Here is a 16,931-nt window from a genome sequence, read left to right as displayed (position 1 = left end):
GAGGCTTATCCTCAGGAGCTCCCTCGGGTGCCAGAGGAGGACTCCTGGGCTTGCCTTGGATTTGAAGTTCTGGAGAAGGCGGCCTGATGGGAGACGGGGAAGCGGGAGGGGCCCCTGGGAGCAGACCCCCCGCAGACCCCCCCGCACCTGGCCCGCTCCATCATGGCGCCCGCGCAGGCCCGGCTCCCTGCGAGGTTAGCGCTCTAGCGGCTGCACAGGCCTCTGCCTGACGTCAGGCAGCGTGTCCTATCTCTATGTCCGCGCCCCAGCCTCAGAGGCGGGACTTCCGGGTCCGAAGAGCTGTCTCGAGACAGAGCAACTAACTGAGGCCACAGGAGGCGAGAGGGGGAGTCTGGAGGTAAAGGAGGGACCTGGGGGGGAGAGAGGGGGAGTCTGGGGGTAAAGGAGGGACCTTGGGGGAGAGAGGGGGAGTCTGGGGGTAAAGGAGGGACCTGGGGGTGAGAGGGGGAGTCTGGGGGTAAAGGAGGGACCTGGGGGTGAGAGGGGGAGTCTGGAGGTAAAGGAGGGACCTGGGGGGGAGAGAGGGGGAGTCTGGGGGTAAAGGAGGGACCTGGGGGGAGAGAGGGGGAGTCTGGGGGTAAAGGAGGGACCTTGGGGGAGAGAGGGGGAGTCTGGGGGTAAAGGAGGGACCTGGGGGTGAGAGGGGGAGTCTGGGGGTAAAGGAGGGACCTTGGGGGAGAGAGGGGGAGTCTGGAGGTAAAGGAGGGACCTGGGGGGGGGAGAGAGGGGGAGTCTGGGGGTAAAGCAGGGACCTGGGGGGGGGAGAGAGGGGGAGTCTGGGGGTAAAGGAGGGACCTGGGGGTGAGAGGGGGAGTCTGGGGGTAAAGGAGGGACCTGGGGGTGAGAGGGGGAGTCTGGGGGTAAAGGAGGGACCTGGGGGTGAGAGGGGGAGTCTGGGGGTAAAGGAGGGACCTGGGGGGAGTGAGGGGGAGTCTGGGGGTAAAGGAGGGGCCTGGGGGGAGAGAGGGGGAGTCTGGGGGTAAAGCAGGGACCTGGGGGTGAGAGGGGGAGTCTGGGGGTAAAGGAGGGACCTGGGGGGGGAGAGAGGGGGAGTCTGGGGGTAAAGGAGGGACCTGGGGGGGAGAGAGGGGGAGTCTGGGGTAAAGGAGGGACCTGGGGGGAGAGAGGGGGAGTCTGGAGGTAAAGGAGGGACCTGGGGGGAGTGAGGGGGAGTCTGGGGGTAAAGGAGGGGCCTGGGGGGAGAGAGGGGGAGTCTGGGGGTAAAGGAGGGACCTGGGGGGGGAGAGAGGGGGAGTCTGGGGGTAAAGGAGGGACCTGGGGGGGAGAGAGGGGGAGTCTGGGGGTAAAGGAGGGACCTTGGGGGAGAGAGGGGGAGTCTGGGGGTAAAGGAGGGACCTGGGGGTGAGAGGGGGAGTCTGGGGGTAAAGGAGGGACCTGGGGGGAGTGAGGGGGAGTCTGGGGGTAAAGGAGGGGCCTGGGGGGAGAGAGGGGGAGTCTGGGGGTAAAGCAGGGACCTGGGGGTGAGAGGGGGAGTCTGGGGGTAAAGGAGGGACCTGGGGGGGGAGAGAGGGGGAGTCTGGGGGTAAAGGAGGGACCTGGGGGGGAGAGAGGGGGAGTCTGGGGGTAAAGGAGGGACCTGGGGGGAGAGAGGGGGAGTCTGGAGGTAAAGGAGGGACCTGGGGGGAGTGAGGGGGAGTCTGGAGGTAAAGGAGGGACCTGGGGGGAGAGAGGGGGAGTCTGGGGGTAAAGGAGGGGCCTGGGGGGAGTGAGGGGGAGTCTGGGGGTAAAGGAGGGACCTGGGGGGAGAGAGGGGGAGTCTGGGGGTAAAGCAGGGACCTGGGGGTGAGAGGGGGAGTCTGGGGGTAAAGGAGGGACCTGGGGGGGGAGAGAGGGGGAGTCTGGGGTAAAGGAGGGACCTGGGGGGGAGAGAGGGGGAGTCTGGGGGTAAAGGAGGGACCTGGGGGGAGAGAGGGGGAGTCTGGAGGTAAAGGAGGGACCTGGGGGGAGTGAGGGGGAGTCTGGAGGTAAAGGAGGGACCTGGGGGGAGAGAGGGGGAGTCTGGGGGTAAAGGAGGGGCCTGGGGGGAGAGAGGGGGAGTCTGGGGGTAAAGGAGGGACCTGGGGGGGGAGAGAGGGGGAGTCTGGGGGTAAAGGAGGGACCTGGGGGGGAGAGAGGGGGAGTCTGGGGGTAAAGGAGGGACCTTGGGGGAGAGAGGGGGAGTCTGGGGGTAAAGGAGGGACCTGGGGGTGAGAGGGGGGAGTCTGGGGGTAAAGGAGGGACCTGGGGGGAGTGAGGGGGAGTCTGGGGGTAAAGGAGGGGCCTGGGGGGAGAGAGGGGGAGTCTGGGGGTAAAGCAGGGACCTGGGGGTGAGAGGGGGAGTCTGGGGGTAAAGGAGGGACCTGGGGGGGGAGAGAGGGGGAGTCTGGGGGTAAAGGAGGGACCTGGGGGGGAGAGAGGGGGAGTCTGGGGGTAAAGGAGGGACCTGGGGGGAGAGAGGGGGAGTCTGGAGGTAAAGGAGGGACCTGGGGGGAGTGAGGGGGAGTCTGGAGGTAAAGGAGGGACCTGGGGGGAGAGAGGGGGAGTCTGGGGGTAAAGGAGGGGCCTGGGGGGAGTGAGGGGGAGTCTGGAGGTAAAGGAGGGACCTGGGGGGAGAGAGGGGGAGTCTGGGGGTAAAGCAGGGACCTGGGGGTGAGAGGGGGAGTCTGGGGGTAAAGGAGGGGCCTGGGGGGAGAGAGGGGGAGTCTGGGGGTAAAGCAGGGACCTGGGGGTGAGAGGGGGAGTCTGGAGGTAAAGGAGGGACCTGGGGGAGTGAGGGGGAGTCTGAGGGTAAAGGAGGGACCTGGGGGGTGAGAGGGGGAGTCTGGAGGTAAAGGAGGGACCTGGGGGGAGTGAGGGGGAGTCTGGAGGTAAAGGAGGGACCTGGGGGGGAGAGAGGGGGAGTCTGGGGGTAAAGGAGGGACCTGGGGGGAGAGAGGGGGAGTCTGGAGGTAAAGGAGGGACCTGGGGGGAGTGAGGGGGAGTCTGGAGGTAAAGGAGGGACCTGGGGGGAGAGAGGGGGAGTCTGGGGGTAAAGGAGGGGCCTGGGGGGAGTGAGGGGGAGTCTGGAGGTAAAGGAGGGACCTGGGGGGAGAGAGGGGGAGTCTGGGGGTAAAGGAGGGACCTGGGGGGAGAGAGGGGGAGTCTGGGGGTAAAGGAGGGACCTGGGGGGAGAGAGGGGGAGTCTGGGGGTAAAGGAGGGACCTGGGGGGAGAGAGGGGGAGTCTGGGGGTAAAGGAGGGACCTGGGGGGAGAGAGGGGGAGTCTGGAGGTAAAGGAGGGACCTGGGGGTGAGAGGGGGAGTCTGGGGGTAAAGGAGGGACCTGGGGGGAGAGAGGGGGAGTCTGGAGGTAAAGGAGGGACCTGGGGGGTGAGAGAGGGAGTCTGGGGGTAAAGGAGGGACCTGGGGGGGAGAGAGGGGGAGTCTGGGGGTAAAGGAGGGGCCTGGGGGGGAGTGAGGGGGAGTCTGGGGGTAAAGGAGGGGCCTGGGGGGAGTGAGGGGGAGTCTGGGGGTAAAGGAGGGGCCTGGGGGGAGTGAGGGGGAGTCTGGAGGTAAAGGAGGGACCTGGGGGGAGAGAGGGGGAGTCTGGAGGTAAAGGAGGGACCTGGGGGGAGAGAGGGGGAGTCTGGGGGTAAAGGAGGGACCTGGGGGGAGAGAGGGGGAGTCTGGGGGTAAAGGAGGGACCTGGGGGGAGAGAGGGGGAGTCTGGGGGTAAAGGAGGGACCTGGGGGGAGAGAGGGGGAGTCTGGGGGTAAAGGAGGGACCTGGGGGGAGAGAGGGGGAGTCTGGGGGTAAAGGAGGGACCTGGGGGGAGAGAGGGGGAGTCTGGGGGTAAAGGAGGGACCTGGGGGGAGAGAGGGGGAGTCTGGAGGTAAAGGAGGGAACTGGGGGGAGTGAGGGGGAGTCTGGGGGTAAAGGAGGGACCTGGGGGAGTGAGGGGGAGTCTGAGGGTAAAGGAGGGACCTGGGGGGTGAGAGGGGGAGTCTGAGGGTAAAGGAGGGACCTGGGGGGTGAGAGGGGGAGTCTGGGGGTAAAGGAGGGACCTGGGGGTGAGAGGGGGAGTCTGGGGGTAAAGGAGGGACCTGGGGGGAGAGAGGGGGAGTCTGGGGGTAAAGGAGGGGCCTGGGGGGAGTGAGGGGGAGTCTGGAGGTAAAGGAGGGGCCTGGGGGGAGTGAGGGGGAGTCTGGAGGTAAAGGAGGGACCTGGGGGGAGTGAGGGGGAGTCTGGGGGTAAAGGAGGGGCCTGGGGGGAGTGAGGGGGAGTCTGGAGGTAAAGGAGGGACCTGGGGGGAGAGAGAGGGAGTCTGGAGGTAAAGGAGGGACCTTGGGGGAGAGAGGGGGAGTCTGGGGGTAAAGGAGGGACCTGGGGGGAGAGAGGGGGAGTCTGGGGTAAAGGAGGGATCTGGGGGGAGAGAGGGGGAGTCTGAGGGTAAAGGAGGGACCTGGGGGGAGAGAGGGGGAGTCTGGGGGTAAGGGAGGGACCTGGGGGGAGAGAGGGGGAGTCTGGGGGTAAAGCAGGGACCTGGGGGTGAGAGGGGGAGTCTGGGGGTAAAGCAGGGACCTGGGGGTGAGAGGGGGAGTCTGGGGGTAAAGCAGGGACCTGGGGGTGAGAGGGGGAGTCTGGGGGTAAAGGAGGGGCCTGGGGGGAGAGAGGGGGAGTCTGGAGGTAAAGGAGGGACCTGGGGGGAGAGAGGGGGAGTCTGGAGGTAAAGGAGGGACCTGGGGGGAGAGAGGGGGAGTCTGGGGGTAAAGGAGGGACCTGGGGGGAGTCTGGAGGAAAAGAGGGACCTGGGGGGAGAGCGGGGAGAGTCTGCAGGAGGGAGGGGGCCAGAGGGCACTGGGGGGGGGGGGGGGGAGGGAGGAGTGGCAGCACCCCAAGAGAAGATTACAGGTACAGGAGGGGGGAAGAGGGCACTGGGGGGGAGTGGCAGCACCCCAAGAGAAGATTACAGGTACAGGAGGGGGGCAGAGGGCACTGGGGGGGAGTGGCAGCACCCCCAAGAGAAGACTGCAGGTACTGGAGGTGGGGGAGGGGGCAGAGGGCACGGGGGGAGGCAGCACCCCAGGAGAGGACTGCAGATAGTGGAGGGGGGGGCAGAGGGCACTGAGGGGGGAAGGCAGCACCCTAGGAGAAGACTGCATGCACAGGAGGGACCAGAGGGGAATAACCTTCCTTGCAGATGAGTGGTCACGGAAGGTGCCACATGGCTCTTGTGTGGTTGGTTTTGGAGGTTGAACATTCTGGGTTCATCAATCTCGCATTTCTCTTCTGAAGCTCCTGTGTTGGGCAGGTTGCCTCATGGGTGCGCTGAGAGCTGTGGCACCTTCATCAGTTGTCTAGTGGTGGTGATGAGTTAGTGTGGCCTTTGTGTCGTGCTCGTCCTCTTGCTGCCCCCTCCAGAGATCTGTTGTTGGGTTTGAGTGGCCTCCACTCTGGTGTGACCCAGCATCTTCTCCATGCTGATGGGAGGCTGTGTCGGTCTTTGTTGGGGTGATGTTGTCGAGGGCTGGTGTCCACGTTGTAACTGGTGAACGCAGGTTTGTGTGAGGAGGCTGTGCTATTAGATGGCAGTGAAACAGCGCCTGGATACCCTCACAGGTGACAAGCAGCACTCTACAAATCGACTGATTGATTGAATGACCATCTCTCTCTGTGGTGTACGATCAGAGAGAAGACCAGGGATTCCCTTGAAATGGCCCCATCACATTCTGTGCCACAAATGTGAATCATCCTACCTGCAGCGTTGTGGAGACACACCTGCCCTCCCTTGCCCCACACTTTCTGCCGTGACCCCTCCCCTGGCGCAGCTGATGATCAGTCTGGGCTGCTGGCCAGTGGGCTCCTCACATGATGCATCAAGTATTGCCCAAGCCTTCCTGACCTCTGCTCAGGACATGCTGTGAGTAAGCACCTGCACGTATCACACTGGTCGGACAAGGGTTTGTTTACTCCACTTTACTTACTCTTTGTACAGTGCTCCGACGCCCGACTGGGCCTGGTTTGTGCTTTAGAAATAAAGAGCTATAGATGAAGATAAATACCTTAATTTCTCTCTGTTGATTCTCAAAAGTAAGCCATATTTATTCCATCCTCATTAGTGAAGCAGCCAGAGGCGGAACTTTGCACTTTCCAGACCTGGCAGCTCTTTCTTCAGCTGGAATGCAGTGGGTCCTAGTACTCTGTGCAGACACCAAGAGGTGCGCATTGAAGCCAGCACACACTCATTGTGAGATTTTCTGTGCAGTGAGGGTCACAACCACTGGTTCAAAGACTCATGCGTTTTATCTGCAAATGGATGCAAGCGACTCTTTGAGGCTGAATGCGGAGCAGACTGAGATCGAGGTCTTCAGTGGGGACCCTACAAGCTGGACCAGTCAGTACTGGCCTTGTGACCTAGGCGGCTTCTCCACCTAAAGGCGCAGCGGAAAGTCTGGGTCCCACAGTGGTCAGCGGCTGTCTTTGAGACCACAAATTAAGAGGGTAGTCTCAAGAAATTGGTACCCTCTGCGCAGTGAGGAAACTTACTTTTTGGCTTCCGCAGGAGGCATGAAAACAATCATGGGGGTGTTATTGGTGCTGGCTTATATGATGCAAACAGCATTTATTGGGGTCTGCCAGAATGTGATCCAAAACGACTGCAGGTCCCTCAATGTTTCTGCTAGGCTGACGGTTAAGGTCCCGCCAGAAACGTAACTGTTGGCTCCTGGTGCACAACTCATTGAGTTGACGTTGTGTTCCTAGTTTTTAAGGTACTTATGGTCTGGCTCCAGGTTTCCTTGTGGGGGCCTGCTTTAAGGCCCATGTGTTAGTAGTTCTAAAGTTTTGTAACTCCAGGACGGGAGGGGGTAGGTTCTTTACTCTAGCACAAAAGCATGGAACTCCCTTCCCTTGTATATTCGTCTGTCCTTCTTTGGGCGTATTTAGGTTCAGACTTAAAACTTGACGTTTCGGGAAAGCATTGACTTTATTTCTGTGGGTGTCTTCTAGTGTATTTTCTCTTCTCTCCAGAGTATTTGAGGTGAAGGGGCTGTTCACAAGTTTCATAACATTTGCCTTAAATGTGCCTCTTGCATGACGCTTGCACCTACTGGTAGTGTCCTGGAGCCACCAGGGGAACAAAGATAATCTCAATGTGTCTCTTAACAAGTTACCTCAAGATAAACTAAGAGTTAAAAGAGCTTTTTTTCCCTGCAGTATGCACCTTACCCTCTGAGCTATCCCATGACTTCAACTTATTACCAAGATTGGCCACAGATCTCCAGCAAGTGCAGTAACCAGTAGTTATTTACCGCTGTGGCACTCCGAAACATGCCCGAAGCACATAGGGACAAATGTACAAGCCTCATGCGTCTCCTTGCCCCACCTAGCGTCAATTGTTTACGCTAAGGGACGTTAAGGGGGCCTTTCTCCTGCGCCATATTTACAAAGCGGCACAATGCTGGCATCGCGCCAGTTTGCAATACCTTGCGGCATCTTACGCCTGTGCCAGGCGTAATGTAGACTAGGTGGGCGTTCCCACGCAGGGAGAGCCGAAGAAATGACGCAGTGAAATTTACACGATTTCACTGCACCATTTTCTCCGTCATTTTTAACACCTGCTCAGAGCGGGCGTTAAAATGACGCACCCGTTTTAATCAGTGGGCCTTCCTGTGCTTTGCTGCACTAGCGTCAAATTTTTTTATGCTACAGCAGCAAAGCGCCACAATAGCGTCAAACATTTTTACGCTATTGTCCTAACGACAGCCATGGTGCACTGTATTGTAAATACAGCGCAACCAAGGTATCGTTAGGAGGCGGTGGGGGGCGCAAGACATGGAGTGGAGCATTAGAACCTATGTGAGGAGGCCAGAACAGCTTCACCTCTGCATCCTTGTGTGTTGGCAGATTTCCTAGACTACACCTCTTCTCTGCCCCAGTTTAAGGGTTCCCAGAGTCCTTGTTTTCCATTTCTTCTCGCTTGGAGAAGCAGCTCATGAGCAGTATAAACCTCTGCACCCCAATCTTCCTGTTCCTTTGGGTGCCTGCTGTCTGGCTACTGCAGCCATTGCTCTTCTCAGCCCCTCCAGCTTGTACCTCACACTTATTTCAGCCTCACTTTGAGCCGGTAAGTGGCACTGCCCACGTGTGGCAGATATTTTACAAATCCAGACCAGGGTGACTGCCACCCAGCTCTCTCGCATGCCACCTTAGTCTCCTTGAAGTGTGTAAAGTACCCTGACACTTGTGCTCTGCCAGGCCTTGTATTTCTGCAAACCCTTCTGGGTCCAAGAACTCACAAATTACAGTGTCCTGAAGTTTCTAAGTATATCCGAGGCCCCCGTACAGTAATGCCCACAAGCTGGCACCCCCACTCATACAGTAATGCCCACAAGCTGGCACCCCCACTCGTACAGTAATGCCCACATGCTGGCCAGGGCACAAGCATGAGCTGTGTCTAGTAAAAGGGCTGTGGCTCTTGCGTCCAGGGCGTGGGCTGCTGTTGGGGGTGTACCCGCCCCAGGGCCCCCCACTGCAGCTGGGTGGTTGACCCCACCTGCAGGATCCAGTTCACTCCCAACCCATATTGTGTTGATAATGTTTCCTTCCTGTGTCCTGGTGTCGATCGCACAAGGGCTGTGGTTCACCCTCTACGACTGACTGTTACTCTCGCTGCTTCGTGGTGTAATTTCATCTGTAGCCAGTCACAGGTTAGTTTATTACAGCTTGGAGAGTGCCTGGAATGCACTATTTAAAAATTCATTATATGACTTTAGAATTTGGCTTGAAAACATTCTCTTTTGTTATTAGGTGTGTGTGTAGTGCACAATGAAAGTTTCAGACCCATTCCCGATGCTTGTCCATTAAAATTCCCAATGCTTGCGCGTTGATGTAGCTGATGCTTGTGCGTTTTTATCCCCGATGCTGGTACATTAATTTAGTGGTATTAAAAAAAAGTTTGTTAAAACCTTCCAGTGCTTACCAGGTTGAGATGCATATAATTTGTACTGAGCTTTGCCACTGACTACTTTTCACTTACTTTTGATACACATCCTGTCATTCAGGTTTTTTTTAAATAGAACCCACTCTCAAAGTATGTGAAGGAGCTGGTGCTCGCTGGTAATATTTTTGGCAGGGTTGTGTCGGCGTACAGTGGCCTTATTGGTATCACAGGTCTGATCAGGGCATCCCTGTAGGAACCAGGAAGTCTCCACAGAGATTTCACACAGGGTTATTGAATAGTGGAGAGACAAAGCTTCAAAGGCCCATAAGGGGCCAAGAGCTTTTCCCCAACTGACTCAATTAAACCCTAGAACAAAGAGAGTCCTAAATAGAATAGGAACCTAAACCAATTGAATAACCCAATATGTGAAAGAAGAGCGGAGAGAGAAGCCATGCAGCAAACTCTAGAATGCCATTACCTTTCTGGTTGGCTATGATCCGTACCTCAAGCAGAGAGATCCTACTGAGTTATACCCCAAATATACCTGTGCTCCCCTCCTGGTAGCTTGGCACAGAGCAGTCGGGCTTATCCCCAGAGATCATGGGCAAAGTGTTTGCACAACACACTCACACCAGTGGCACAATAAATACACCACAAAACAGGCTCCACACAAAGTTATATAAAAATAAGGTTCCTCTATTGTAATTTTATCTCACCAACCAACAATAACCTACCTCATACAACAAAATAGCCCATAAATATTGTGCAGAGGGTTCCAATGCTGTACAAATGTCATAGACCAACATGACACCTATGCAATAGGTACTTTGCAAGTTGTCACCAACACATTCAGCTCGTGCAGTATAGCAGAAGGGGTCAATCTTGCACCTACAATGCAGTTTCTGTAATATGAATCAGTATTTGGATAAGGCAAGGCCACAAGTAACACAACATAATTTCAAGGCAAAAAAATGACAGTCTAGGAACCACCATATTCCTTATCACTCGAATGTTAGTATGAATCATTATGAAAACACAGGGCCTGGCCTCTGCGCAAGTCTAAATGAGGACAACCCAATAACCAGCAACAAAAACACCTGGGGTACAGCAGCACCTCCGCTCCTATTATGTGAATTGCGGTAACTCTACAGAAAGCAGAGGAAGGCAAGCTGAGGACCTCTATAAACTATCCACCCATCCTGCCACCCAGACCCAGTCCCCCTGCCCCGGTATGAACCAACATGGGGGGAGAGAGCACACACTTTGAGGAGCCCCATGGGCAAAATTCCGTACGGGCAGCTCCCTGCGGGCACCCAGGACAGCTGCCAACACTTTATAGGAAAGTGGTGAGAAGACCGTTGGCGGTGGAATGGACACATGTCCTCCAGGTGCGTTGGTGAGCCCGGAGCCCTCCATGGTTCCTGGCTCTTTTTATGGGAGTAAGGCAGGGCAGCCCGCAAAAGCAGTGCCTCCCTAAGACACGGCTCCCGTGGAATGCAGAAGTACAAAAGCGGCCGCCCGTAAGTGTGCGGGCCTCCAGACAGCACTCCTGGGGCCGCTCAGCCTTCTATGTCAGGCTGAGTGCTGGCAGCAATCTCTGGCTCAGGTCCTACCCTGTGCCTGGTGTCCTCCCGGTGCGGCAGGGATCACTCCTGGGCCATCCTGAGGCGAGAGAGCCTCTTCCAGCAGCCTCTCCTGTGGCGTCCTTTCCTCTGGGTGGGGATGGTACTGAGGTCCTGCTCCCCACATCGATGACTGGCTCACAGGGCCCAGAAAAGCTCACTCAAGCCGTGGCAGTGAGGGCTAGACAGACGAGTGGAGCGCTGCCTTCATCCGAGTACCAGCAGCAAGAGTGGGTGTCTGCTTGTGCCCCGGAGGCACTATGTAGTGCGTGTGCTGTCCACACTCAGGGCGATTTGTGAAGAGAAGGAAATAAATATAAAACAATCTCCTGACATACAGCAGCGCTTCACTACGCACTAGTCTTACTGGTGCCAAGTAGCAGGAAAACCACGCTGTTCCTGTGCTGTAGTTGCAGAACCAGGGGCAACCAAAGAACAGCGGTGATCCTGCGCTGTCCCCTGGGAGAACATTGGAAGGGATGCAAGGCAAGCAGCAGTGGGCAGGGAGGCCAGCACAATCAGGCATGGAATGACGGTTCCTCCTGGCAGTCCAGAGTCAGGGAACAAACTGGCAGCAGGGCAGCCACAGAAGAGCAGTCCAGATGAGTCCTTTGTGCAGTCCAGCAGTCCTTCTGACAGAGGTTCCAAAAGTGGTCTACCAGTCAGGGAGCTACAGCCCCCCTACTTATAGTCAGAAATGTCTTTGTTCAGGGGTAACTTCAAAAGAGCCCTTTCAAGTGAAGCACAACACCCTTTCAACCCAGCCCTGTCTCCAGAGTAGGGGAGAATCCGTACATTTTATGAGGGCAGGACACAGCCTATTCACATGTAAGGTGTGCACAACCCTCCGTCTCCTCTGCCCAGGAAGACTATCAGTATGGAGATGCCTCTTCTGTCACACCTAGCCACTCCTGTGTTGTGGCCATCTAGAAAGTATCCACCAAGTGGACCTATCAACCTCCCCAGAAATGGCTTGGAGTCAGACTTCAAAGCACTAGAGTTACAAGCACAGAGAAATGCCCACTTTCTAAAAGTTGCATTTCTGAAATAGTAATCTAAAATCCACCTACACCAGTCAGCAGGATTTTTCACTACCATTCCAAACATACCAAAAGTGCTCCTTATAGATCAGAAGGAATCACTTAAATATATGTCAGGGTGTTTCCAATGCAATCCTGAGACGAGCAGCTCTCACAGTAGTGAGAAACTAAATACGCTGTTTGTCACCACTAGGACATGGGACACATAAAGACATATGTCCTACCTAGCATCCTGTCTTTAGGGCTATCTAGGGCCTACCTTGGGGGTGATGTGGGTGTAGCAAAAAGGGACGTTAGGCCTTGGCAAGTAGTTTGACTTGCCAAGTCAGTGTGACAGTAAACTGCGTACACAGGACCTGCAGTGGCAGACTGAGACAAGTTTGAAAGGCTACTTCTGTGGGTGGCACAATCTGTGCTGTAGGTCCACCAGTAGCATTTAATTTACAGGCCCTGGGTATATGGTATACCACTTTACAAGGGACTTACAGGTAAATTAAATAAGTTAAACAGGTGTAAGCCAATTATACCAAGTTTCAGGGGAGAGAGCACATGCACCTTAGCACTGATTAGCTGTGGTAAAGTGCCCAGAGTCCTAAAGCCAACAAAAGGAGGGTCAGAAAAATAGGAGAAAAAGGCAAAAAGTTTGGGGATAACCCTGCAGAACGGGCCATTTCCAACAGTGTGTAACTCACATTTGCTTGCCTCCTATTTGCTGGCTTTACTTGATTTAGCTTGATGTACCTTTTGATGCCAAAACCTTATTTACAGTATCCTTCGGAGTGCCCCCTTTCTATAAACATACCTGCAAATCTTGTTCTTATCTTGCCACATTTGCTGTGCATTCAAAGACTTCAAATGTCAGGCTCTTTCTTCCAGGGAGCCCAGTGTTTACGTTTCTTTCTCTGACTTCAAAGTGAAATAATTTCTGTGGCACGCTGGCTACCTTGGGGTGTGCTGGAGGAAGGCTGCACTACGTTATTCTTTTTTTTTCTTCTAGCACACAACAAAATTGTAATGTCTGTAAATGAAGTGTACAGACAATTCAGAGTATGGAAATCACAAATGAAGCACACTTTTTGGTAATTCTGCAGTGTGGTAGAAACAAAAAGATTAATATGATCAAACCAAATCAATACACTAGGTGATGACATTTACACACATCATTGTTTGTGCCCTGTGTACTTTTATCAGTAAAACTCTGTGTCGGTGCAAATGTAATGGTCATTTCAATTGAAAATGTGTTGTCTGTAATGTTAGGGTGCCACCACACCATGCATACTCCACTCTGACACTCCACACTGTCACTGCACTCTACTCTGCACCACCCTACGCTACTTCACTCTACACTACTCCACTGTACGCCGTTCCACTGTACTCTGCACCAGTCCACACTACTTCATTCCACTGCACTCTAGTCTGCACCACTCACTCTGACACTCCACACTGTCCCTGCACTCTACTCCTCACCACTCGCTCTGACACTCCACACTGTCACTGCACTCTACTCTGCACCACCCTACGCTACTTCACTCTACACTATTCCACTGTACGCCATTCCACTGTACTCTGCACCAGCCCACACTACTTCATTCCACTGCACTCTAGTCTGCACCACTCACTCTGACACTCCACACTGTCACTGCACTCTACTCCTCACCACTCGCTCTGACACTCCACACTGTCACTGCACTCTACTCTGCACCACTCGCTCTGACGCTCCACACTATGTCACTGCACTCTACTCTGCATCACCCGCTCTGACACTCCACACTGCGTCACTGCACTCTACTCTGCACCACTCGCTCTACGCCACTCCACACTGTCACTGCACTCTACTCTGCACCACTCGCTCTGACACTCCACACTGCGTCACTGCACTCTACTCTGCACCATTCGCTCTATGCCACTCCACACTGCGTCACTGCACTCTACTCTGCACCACTCGCTCTATGACACTCCACACTGTCACTGCACTCTACTCTTCATCACTCGCTCTATGCCACTCCATACTGTCACTGCACTCTACTCTGCACCACTCGCTCAATGCCACTCCACACTGTCACTGCACTCTACTCTGCACCACTCGCTCTATGCCACTCCACACTGTCACTGCACTCTACTTTGCACCACTCGCTCTATGCCACTCCATACTATCACTGCACTCTACTCTGCACCACTCGCTCTTTTCCACTCCACACTGTCACTGCACTCTACTCTGCACCACCCGCTCTATGCCACTCCATACTATCACTGCACTCTACTCTGCACCACTCGCTCTATGCCACTCCACACTGTCACTGCACTCTACTCTGAACCACTCGCTCTGACACTCCACACTGTCACTGCACTCTACTCTGCACCACTCGCTCTATGCCACTCCATACTATCACTGCACTCTACTCTGCACTACTCGCTCTATTCCACTCCACACTGCGTCCCTGCACTCTACTCTGCACCACTCGCTCTATGCCACTCCACACTGCGTCACTGCACTCTACTATGCACCACTCGCTCTGACACTCCACACTGTCACTGCACTCTACTCTGCACCACTCGCTCTATGCCACTCCATACTGTCACTGCACTCTACTCTGCACCACTCGCTCTATGCCACTCCACACTGTCACTGCACTCTACTCTGCACCACTCGCTCTATGCCACTCCACACTGTCACTGCACTCTACTCTGCACCACTCGCTCTATGCCACTCCACACTGTCACTGCACTCTACTCTGCACCACTCGCTCTATGCCACTCCACACTATCACTGCACTCTACTCTGCACCACTCACTCTGACACTCCACACTGTCACTGCACTCTACTCTGCACCACTCGCTCTGACACTCCACACTGTCACTGCACTCTACTCTGTACAACTCGCTCTGACACTCCACACTCACTGCACTCTACTCTGTACCACTCGCTCTGACACTCCACACTACGTCACTGCACTCTACTCTGTACCACTCGCTCTATGCCACTCCACACTACGTCACTGCACTCTACTCTGCACCACTCGCTCTATGCCACTCCACACTACGTCACTGCACCCTACTCTGCACCACTCGCTCTATGCCACTCCACACTGTCACTGCACTCTACTCTGCACCACTCGCTCTATGCCACTCCACACTGTCACTGCACTCTACTCTGCACCACTCGCTCTATGCCACTCCACACTGTCACTGCACTCTACTCTGCACCACTCGCTCTATGCCACTCCACACTGTCACTGCACTCCACTCTGCCCCACTCGCTCTATGCCACTCCACACTGCGTCACTGCACTCTACTCTGCACCACTCGCTCTATGCCACTCCATACTGTCACTGCACTCTACTCTGCACCACTCGCTCTATGCCACTCCACACTACGTCACTGCACTCTACTCTGCACAACTCGCTCTATGCCACTCCATACTGTCACTGCACTCTACTCTGCACCACTCCCTCTATGCCACTCCACACTGCGTCATTGCACTCTACTCTGCACCACTCACTCTGACACTCCACACTGTCACTGCACTCTACTCTGCACCACTCGCTCTATGCCACTCCATAATGCATCCATTGCACTCTACTCTGCACCACTCGCTCTATGCCACTCCATACTGTCACTGCACTCTACTCTGCACCACTCGCTCTATGACACTCCACACTGCGTCACTGCACTCTACTCTGCACCACTCACTGACACTCCACACTGTCACTGCACTCTACCCTGCACCACTCGCTCTATGCCACTCCACACTGTCACTGCACTCTACCCTGCACCACTCGCTCTATGCCACTCCACACTGTCACTGCACTCTACTCTGCACCACTCGCTCTATGCCACTCCACACTATTACTGCACTCTACTCTGCACCAGTCGCTCTATGCCACTCCATACTGTCACTGCACTCTGCTCTGCACCACTTGCTCTGACACTCCTCACTGCACTCTACTCTGCACCACTCGCTCTGACACTCCACACTGCGTCACTGCACTCTACTCTGCACCGCTCTACCCTGACCAAATTAATTCCATTGCACTCTACTCTGCTCCACTCGCTCTATGCCACTCCACACTGCGTCACTGCACTCTACTCTGCACCACTCGCTCTATGCCACTCCATACTGTCACTGCACTCTACTCTGCACCACTCGCTCTATGCCACTCCACACTGCGTCACTGCACTCTACTCTGCACCACTCGCTCTATGCCACTCCATACTGTCACTGCACTCTAGTCTGCACCACTCGCTCTGACACTCCACACTGTCACTGCACTCTGCTCTGCACCACTCGCTCTGACACTCCACACTGCGTCACTGCACTCTACTCTGCACCACTCGCTCTGACACTCCACACAGTCACTGCACTCTACACCACTCACTCTGACACTCCACACTGTCACTGCACTCTACTCTGCACCACTCGCTCTATGCCACTCCACACTGTCACTGCACTCTACTCTGCACCACTCGCTCTATGCCACTCCACACTGCGTCACTGCACTCCACTCTGCACCTCTCACTCTATGCCACTCCACACTGTTAGTGCACTCTACTCTGCACCCCTCGCTCTATGCCACTCCACGCTGTCACTGCACTCTACTCTGCACCACTCGCTCTGACACTCCACACTGCGTCACTGCACTCTACTCTGCACCACTCGCTCTGACACTCCACACTGCGTCACTGTACTCTACTCTGCACCACTCGCTCTATGCCACTCCACACTGCGTCACTGCACTCTACTCTGCACCACTCACTCTGACACTCCACACTGTCACTGCACTCTACTCTGCACCACTCTACCCTGACCCAATTAATGCCACTGCACTCTACTCTGCACCACTCGCTCTGACACTCCACACTGCGTCACTGCACTCTACTCTGCACCACTCGCTCTGACACTCCACACTGTCACTGCACTCTACTCTGAACCACTCTCTCTATGCCACTCCACGCTGTCACTGCACTCTACTCTGCCCCACTCGCTCTATGCCACTCCACACTGTCACTGCACTCTACTCTGCACAACTCACTCTATGCCACTCCATACTGTCACTGCACTCTACTCTGCACCACTCCCTCTATGCCACTCCACACTGCGTCATTGCACTCTACTCTGCACCACTCACTCTGACACTCCACACTGTCACTGCACTCTACTCTGCACCACTCGCTCTATGCCACTCCATACTGTCACTGCACTCTACTCTGCACCACTCGCTCTATGCCACTCCATAATGCATCCATTGCACTCTACTCTGCACCACTCGCTCTATGACACTCCACACTGCGTCACTGCACTCTACTCTGCACCACTCACTGACACTCCACAC

At 55.5% G+C, this 16,931-nt stretch overlaps 1 protein-coding gene across 6 annotated transcripts in view; it reads left to right on the top strand.

The window, feature by feature from the left end:
- The first annotated feature begins 273 nt into the window (after positions 1-273).
- Positions 274-16,931, top strand: part of KLHDC3 (kelch domain containing 3) — a 344,468-nt gene continuing 327,810 nt past the window's right edge. For 5 of the 6 annotated variants that reach the window (XR_011203919.1, XM_069236430.1, XM_069236428.1 and 2 more), the window contains exon 1: positions 274-358. The gene's annotated coding sequence lies outside the window, so the exon portion shown is untranslated. Of the gene's footprint in view, positions 359-4,706; positions 4,725-16,931 lie in introns of those variants that run through there. The other variant, XM_069236427.1, reaches the window with a different exon arrangement.

This window comes from Pleurodeles waltl, chromosome 5 (genome assembly GCF_031143425.1).
Source record: "Pleurodeles waltl isolate 20211129_DDA chromosome 5, aPleWal1.hap1.20221129, whole genome shotgun sequence".
Classification (NCBI taxonomy): Eukaryota; Metazoa; Chordata; class Amphibia; order Caudata; family Salamandridae; genus Pleurodeles; species Pleurodeles waltl.
Note: the sequence above shows the minus strand (reverse complement) of the source record. Positions and strands in the feature narration are given on the sequence as shown.